This window comes from Limulus polyphemus, unplaced genomic scaffold, assembly GCF_000517525.1.
Source record: "Limulus polyphemus unplaced genomic scaffold, Limulus_polyphemus-2.1.2 Scaffold354, whole genome shotgun sequence".
NCBI classification, from domain to species: domain Eukaryota; kingdom Metazoa; phylum Arthropoda; class Merostomata; order Xiphosura; family Limulidae; genus Limulus; species Limulus polyphemus.
In genome coordinates, this window is record NW_013665964.1 from 211,289 (window position 1) to 219,719 (window position 8,431).

General features: G+C 32.7%; 1 protein-coding gene across 1 annotated transcript in view; it reads right to left on the reverse strand.

The window, feature by feature from the left end:
- The window catches only part of LOC106457635 (regulator of G-protein signaling 6-like), a 34,271-nt gene extending 30,346 nt beyond the window's left edge, over positions 1-3,925 (reverse strand). The window contains exon 1 of the mRNA XM_013917069.2: positions 3,608-3,925. The gene's annotated coding sequence lies outside the window, so the exon portion shown is untranslated. The remainder of the gene's footprint in view (positions 1-3,607) is intronic.
- Between the last annotated feature and the right edge of the window lie 4,506 nt (positions 3,926-8,431).

The window sequence follows — 8,431 nt, forward strand, 5'->3', positions numbered from 1 at the left end:
GAGGCCACTAACCTAATCCAACCTGTCTAGTGTACGGTTAGTTGTGTGATAGTGAGACCACAACTTAATCCAAACTGTCTAGTGTACGCGTTAGTTGTGTGACAGTGAGACCACAACCTAATCCAACCTGTCTAGTGTACGGGTTAGTTGTGTGACAGTGAGGCCACAACCTAATCCAACCTGTCTAGTGTACGGTTAGTTATGTGACAGTGAGGCCACAACATAATCCAACCTGTCTAGTGTACGGGTTAGTTGTATGGCAGTGAGGCCACAACCTTATCCAGCCTGTCTAGTGTACGGATTAGTTGTCTGATAGCATATACACAATCGAAATTGAAATAATCATTGTCAGAAGAGAGCATGTAAAACATACAGATATTTAATAAAATAATGATTTTTTCTTCTGAAATTCGGTGTATTTTTCTGAATAATATCAAATGTTTTCATCTCCTATTAAAGTTATATGTATTGTAAACTTTCTACGAAAAAAAAAGAATGAATATATTTGGGTAATCTAGCTATTAAAAGCTCTAACCTTATGTAAATCTAAGTTATGATTAAATCTAATAAAATAGTCAATGGGTTTATATATATGGCAGTTAGAAAATTCATTTAAACCTAAAATCGACTGTATAGATTGGAGCTCAGATTGTTAATTCACGTAACTGTGTATCGTCGTGGTAGCCTGTAAACTTTTCATTGTGGCATGTTCACATACATATGTTGTATAAAGGAAGGACTGAAATGTTTTACTTGGCTCAAAAGATCAAACTGTCAATGTCAGTGTAATTGTTATTGTCATAGTTAATGGTCTATATGAACATCAAGTGGGTTTCCTTCCATTGTTATGTAGTTTAATCATAAATTTCAGCTATTAAACTGTGTACCGACATCAAGGGATTCCTAGGAAGAGCTGTATATGGCAGTAGGACCTAGATTTGAAAGATCCCACTCTATTGGGACTTGAATCCATCACGTGGATGCTTTCAAAAGAGGAATCCAGGTTTCACTGTCTTTTGTGACATGTTGTGTGCATCAGTGTATTATCAGTTATCTATTTTATTTTTCATTACTCGTGCGTGGTTCACATCCTTTTATTTTAATGTTATTCCATTTTTTTCACACGATCTTCTCTGAAATCATGAGCTACTTGCGGTAGCCTGATATTGCAGGATATCTACTGTTTTTCTTTTTTTCTCTATTGTATTGAAGTTCACATTCATAAGGAATATTGTGAGCGGTGTTTTTGCTCTCCGTGGAGGCTTTAGGTGATTTGTTACGCAATAAGTGCTATCGAACTTAGTTTTTGTTTTTAGAATTTCGTACAAAACTATACAAAATGTTGTCTGTATATGGCCGTCCCTAATTTGAGACTGGTAGAAAAGATAGAAGGTAGCAGGTCAGCAACACCCCCACCCCTCCCGCCAACTCTTGGGCTACTCTTGTCTGATTGAATAGTGTAAGTTTGACAGTGATTCTTATAGCACACACGTGACCTCAATATGCGGAAGGCGATGTTGCGGCAATGAGCCACGAACCACAAACCTTCGCATTCACAGTCTGAGCACGCTAATCACTAGATTACACCCGACCTTCGCATTGTGTACTGACTTTGTATCTTTTTATAGAGGCATTTAACATAAGGAAACTAGGCTGAACGTCAGTAATTTTCTTGCTGTTAATCTTATTTTTTCTATGTCAGGTGTTCATTGCGTCCATTGCCAAGGAGGGCCGTGGTGATAATTTCCTTTATTAATCTTAGCATCATCTGAATTATAAGTCTTGTTCATTATGGAGTCTAAGTAGCCCATGACGCTCGTCTTTACATCTGGTATAGAAATAATAAAAACGTGGGTATAGCCTTCAAGTGTTAGTTGATTCAACTTCAAGCGAGATGAGACCTCGAACGAAAGATTAAAATGCCTAAGAACACCCAGGTTCGAATCGCAGCTTCTGCCACCACATACAGTTTTTCTCCGAATATTCCTGAAGAAGGCAATAGATAAGAAACAGAAACTTAGGACTAAACTAACTAGTAATTAGTCGCTAATGATAGTAACTAATTAGTAATCTGGTTTAAGTATATGATATTAATTCTGACAACGAATGATATCCGATTGCCACAACCTTACCATTAAGGAATTGATGTAACTGAATTTATCTGGCTTTGTTTGAGAGTATAAGTCTAAATATGACTTGATATTCCAGTTTACAGATTTGAGTGTCAAATGTCTAGCTTAACTTCAACAATGAAGATTTGTTTGTTTGTTGTTAAGCCCAAAGTTACACAATGCGGGTTTCGAAACCCAATTTTCAGCGTCATAAACACTCAGGTTTACCGTTGAAACACCGGGGGCCAACCAACAATAAAGGATACTTAGGAAAATTTGTTACTTATGAGTGTTTACTTTCACACATCAGAACGCACACCAAAATTCATTCCGCCGTCTTGCTTTCAAACTACGGTCCCAATGTTTTCCATGATTTATCGAACGATAATACTATTCTCAACTAATGAAGCAGAAGAACGACAGATATAGATGTTGAATATTTTAATAGTAAATTAGTAGGCTTATATATAACGGCAGATATAGATGTTAAATATTTTAATAGTAAATTAGTCGGCTTAGATATAACGACAGATATAGATGTTGAATACTTTAATAGTAAATTAGTCGGCTTATATATAACGACAGATATAGATGTTGAATATTTTAATAGTAAATTAGTCGGCTTATATATAACGACAGATATAGATGTTGAATATTTTAGTAAATTAGTCGGCTTATATATAACGACAGATATAGATGTTGAATATTTTGATATTAAATTAGTCGGCTTATGTATAAGGACAGATATAGATGTTGAATATTTTAATAGTAAATTAGTCGGCTTATATATATAAGGACAGATATAGATGTTGAATATTTTAGTAGTAAATTAGTCGGCTTATATATATAAGGACAGATATAGATGTTGAATATTTTAGTAGTAAATTAGTCGGCTTATATATAACGGCAGATATAGATGTTGAATATTTGAAAGTAAATTAGAAGGCTCATATACATTACGGAGATACGTGATGTTTATTTATTTTAAATCTATAAAAATAAACAATATTTATCATAATTTACTAAGGAAGACTGTTTGTGTTTTCATAAAATAATATGTTTGGTTTGAGCTACCTTTCAGTTCGTAGTGTAATATCAGCTGTCAACAGATTAAGTAAACAATACTACTTGTTTTTACTTTATCTATACTTCCTCCACTCTTAAAAGATCTGAACAAAATGTTTAACGAAATTGGAATAAATTGTTTCATATCCAGTTTTATATATTAGCCTTTCAGATATCCGAAGAAGTATTTCTTTCTTTCTTTTTTTTTAGAGCACCTATTATTTACTAAATAAACAAAACTGTGCTCAGGCACAGCCCCTGCCTTCACAAACTAAAATACTTAAGTACTCCCATTTCATTTCATATTAAAAAATATATAGATTGTTCTTAAACTCGAAAGTTAAATTGAATTTATATACCACAACCATTTTAACATACATATGCTCCTAGCCAATAACACATAAAGTTAGGTAACTGCTGTACTTACTTACCAATCCAGTTTGAAGGAAGCATGTATAACTGGTGTACTCACTAATGTTGCCTGTCCCTTTCTGATCTAATCAATAGCGGAAGTTGGTTTGCCAGAGTCGATCATCGAATGTGAGAAAGGTTTGTCGCTTGTGTCATGACACGTGCTTATGGGAAGGGCTGAAAAGTTTTCAAAACTGCTGTACTTTTGTCTTTTAATCTCCCTAAGTTCTTCGAATGGTAAGTTATTCATAAGCTAAAGTTATTCTTAAATTTGAAAATACGTTACAGTTATTTTCACCCAAAATGAAATTTACGTTAAGAGTTGAATTAATAGGATTGAAAGAAAAGAAAAAAAAAGATTGTTCTTTTATTTGCGAGATTTGGTTATATTTTGTATTTATAATAACAAAAACGATAGAGTGTGTAAAGCGATGAAATGTATAGGTTGAAAAAATCGTAGATAGATATAATAAATAGTATTTTGAAAAGGAATAAGTAATGGCTCGTAAGTTTCAAAACTACTTTATGACATTTCAGTACATGACAAACTTCTTTAGGCACTAACAGTGTGCAAGAATACATAAATCCCTATGTTTTAACATTTCTGATTCTAGGTACTCATAGCTTTATGGACCTGAAGGATATACACGCAAAAACCTGAAACGCTGTTCATGACATGATCTATCCCGGAAGCTGTATCTGCGCAAAGCTAACTAATTCTGTTTGTTTGTTTTGAATTTCGCGCATAGCTACACGAGGGCTATCTGCACTAGTCATCCCTAATTTAGCAGTGATAAAGGTAAACATATTTATAAATAAAATAAAGGTTATAGACCCAGTACATTTGTCAGTAAGTAAAAACCATAAATAACTTAAATTGGTAAATCAATAATAGTATTCCAGACTCCTTAAAGAGCAAGAAATGCTCTTCCAACAAGAAACCTAGAGGTATGGTTTAAAAGCATATTCAGTGGAGATTTGGATTGACTGCAAGTGTACGTATAGAAAATTGTCCTTTAGAAAGGACAATTGTCCTTTCAATAATATGAAACTAATACATTGTGAGGAAAACCTATGCTAAGTAGGCAAGGAAACGTGTACAACAAAGTTATTTTGATTTGTAGCGAGATACGTAGACAAGATAAAGTTTACCTATTAATTAAGGATGTTACAATTTAGTTAATGCTTTTGAAATGATACAGTACTTGCTGTCGTTGTATTGTATTTCGTAATTTTGTTTTTCATTACCGTAAACGATCGTATAAGATAGACAGACGTAAAGTATTTACATTGAAATCAGAGCTATGTAAATAAAATTATTAAAGTTAGTTTTAGCGTGTAGTTGAACGTTTTAATAATATGAAGTTTATTATAAAATACTGAAACATTTTTCTGCAACAAACTCGATAAAAGGAAGTTATTTTTACATTCACAGATTAAAGCTTTTGTGCTTAAATACTTATTTATTTTTTAGAGCTTAGAAATGCAAAAAAATAGAAATTTACTGAAAATTTATATAGATAAAAGGTATTCAGGTCATCAAGCTATAGAGTATGACTTATCTTTAATTGATATTATCAAATCAAAAATTCAAAATGACATTCATATCCACCTTGTGGTAATAGTAGAAGTGAGAGTACCATTTTTACAAGTCAGTCAACTATACCCCCCTCCAGTCTGCAGACTTATAATGCTAAAAACAAGATTTCGATACTAATTGTGTAGCTTTGTGTTTAGTAACAAAAAAAAAACAGTGTGGCATCTATGTTCATAATATAGATAATATGAAACTAAAAGTGATTATATCTTTTATATGTAATATAGACATAATTAAAAATAAATTATGCCTGACCAAATATTATTTTTCTAATCTCATTCACTAAAGTAATGAAATAAAATCTGTGCAAGTACGTATAAATAATGTGGTTTTTAATATTGTATATACAAATTAGTAGTGAAATTATGACGCAATCAATTTACACATAAATCACTGCCACGTGATCAGTATATCACTGTATTTATTAAGCAATATTACAAGTTTCACAACAATACACTATTTCTCTGGGGTTCATTCATATCAATAACAGAAGAAATTTATCTTCTATGACGGCAGTTGTAAATGTTCTCGGGTTGTTTACAAGATGGCGGCCAAGAGGGGTAGGATAGAGTGGTTGCACAACCTATGATGTCATAGGTGGTAGTTTCACACAGTATCACAAAAGGAGGATAGTTCCATAATGTGCTACTAGGGAAAAATACTTTCAACATGTACTACTTGGGATGGATAGTTCCATGATATACCACCAGATGGCATATTTGAATCGACGGATGTCTACAGGTTCCAGTCTGTAAACACGTTGTATTGAACTTTGTTTGAAATCGACTACACAAATTGCTAACGTAATATTAGTTCTGCATTACCGTTGTGATCAAACTATCTACTTTATACTTTGACTTTAATATCCATTTATTCAATGATTAATAAAGAATTTGAGTAAGGTAATCAGGTCATTAAACTATAGAGTATGCTTTATCTTTAATCTTTAATTAATATTATCAAACCAAAACTTCAATACGACATTCATATCCGTCTTGTGACCATAATAAACAAAGAATTTGAATAAGTAAAACCAATATTTTATGTATTACAGTGTAGCGTAATTTGAATTTTACACATAAATAATTATCCGTATATTAGTTTAGCTAACAGTCGCGAAAAAGACTGTTTTTAGTATTAACATAAATTACTCAAATTCTAATAATGTATCGTATACATGACATTTACTAATGGTAATACAATACACTTTGGCTTCCCAGTTCATGCACTTTCTCACAAATACATAGTCCTGAAAGGGTATGGGCGATGAAAACATCTATGGGAAATGGCCGATTGTATGGGTAGATGCTAGCGAACCATCAAAAGGTGTTGTTGAACCTGTCTAAACATGATTTTCAAGTTGTATCATGTAGAACGCTAACAGAGGGCGCTCTAGGTGTCAACGAGTCCCAACCTGTGACTAAAAGGGGACATGATCGTTGATGTTATGACCTCATTTATTTCATAATATAACATTTATTAGGACTACAAACATGTACCACGTGACATTTCTCTTGGATTAAAAATACAGAGTTGCTTTCCTCACTATTCAGACTAATCGTAAGTCTGATGCTGTTCTACCCCATGGAAAGAAGAATGATGAACCACCAGCATATGAATATCATTGAACTGTTTGCTTCTAAATTCATGTATCTTTATTTTCCATCTCTTTATATGTTATTCTAAATTTTGTTTTCTGTGATTATTATCTTCATAATTAATGTTGTTGTCTTTCACTAATTATTATATATGTTATAATTTTTAGTCTACTTCTGTTGAATAGAAAATGAATGTCGCTGACAATCAGGAAACGAGGATAAGTCCAAAACCAATTGTAAAGCTTAATTACTAAAGCAGGAACAACAATAGCCAGTTTCACTGATACACGACGTGAATAAGCAACGGATTCATCTCAAGCCTATCATATTGGAAATGACCAATACATCACTTTCGCGACTCATGATAATAATTGGAATATTCATATTCGTCAGTTCAAGGAAAATGAAAACTAAACCACACCAAAGAAGGAGTCACGTTTTCTTTAACTAAATAGAAGGAATTCAACAACGGATTCCAACCGTTACCGTTGTTGTACAGTGTAAGACTGAACAAAAGTTTCTCCTAGACGGACGGAATCGTGTAATTCGCGTTGTATGAGTTAACCTTCCCCTATTATGTTTACCCATCATTTTGATTATCATGGTACTGACATGATATCAGAAAATGTTTTCACACTTTCATTAAAATCAGAATGTTGCGGATTATGTGCTCAGATTTGTCAAAGTCTGATCTAATTAAATTTATTAGAACATAGCTAGGACACTTTCTGAGATACTTTAGAGAAAGACGACCTTATCCAAGATTTGTCAAATGTAATGCGTAAGTGTCTCACATCTGTATATTTCAAGATTAAACAAAGTCTACAAATAGTTGTGGTTATCCATAAACATTTCTTGAAAATTAATTTCGTTGTTATTTTTTATGTCTTACAACAACGATCTGGTCATTTGATCTACAAGAAAATACTTATTTATCTATTGATTAAAGTATTTTCACACGGAAACTCTTTGAAACAAAATTACGATCAAACCTATCGTTACTATCTTTATCGGATCTAAATTTAGTTAACAGTTTTCGTTTCGAAACATTTCGGTAACGATAATAGACTTAGAAAATACAATATTGTCTACACATATAGACGAATAAGGACCTAGCAGTGCCTTTTTTATTATAAGTCCACGTTCGACAGTTCTTCGTGATGAATCTTCTTATGTTTAGTTTATGGAGAGGTAGCTCATATGGATCAAAATATCCATCTTTTTCATCTCAATTGAAATAAATACAAACCTAGTGATTGAACCTGTCTGATGACTCGGGTACAAATTAATGATCTAGGTCTGTTTTGATCAGGGAGTTGATCAATGGCAAATACACCTCCGAGTTTGACACAAATCTTGTGAGAGTATAAAAAATACATTTCTATACTGTTCACGATTATTATATATCGATCAAGATGTTTTTGGACTGAACAATTTCTAAAATGGATTGAAATTCAGCATATGCGAGATTATTTATACTTTTGGATAATGCTCTGCCAAAACGTATCTCAGTTCGTAAGTCAGGTCAAAGAGTGTATAACCTTCCACGTATTCATCATAACTGATGTCACTTATTTGATCCTAAAACTGTTTTCCTGTTCTGTTGAAATTCAGCATATGCGAGAATATTTATACTTTTGGATAATGCT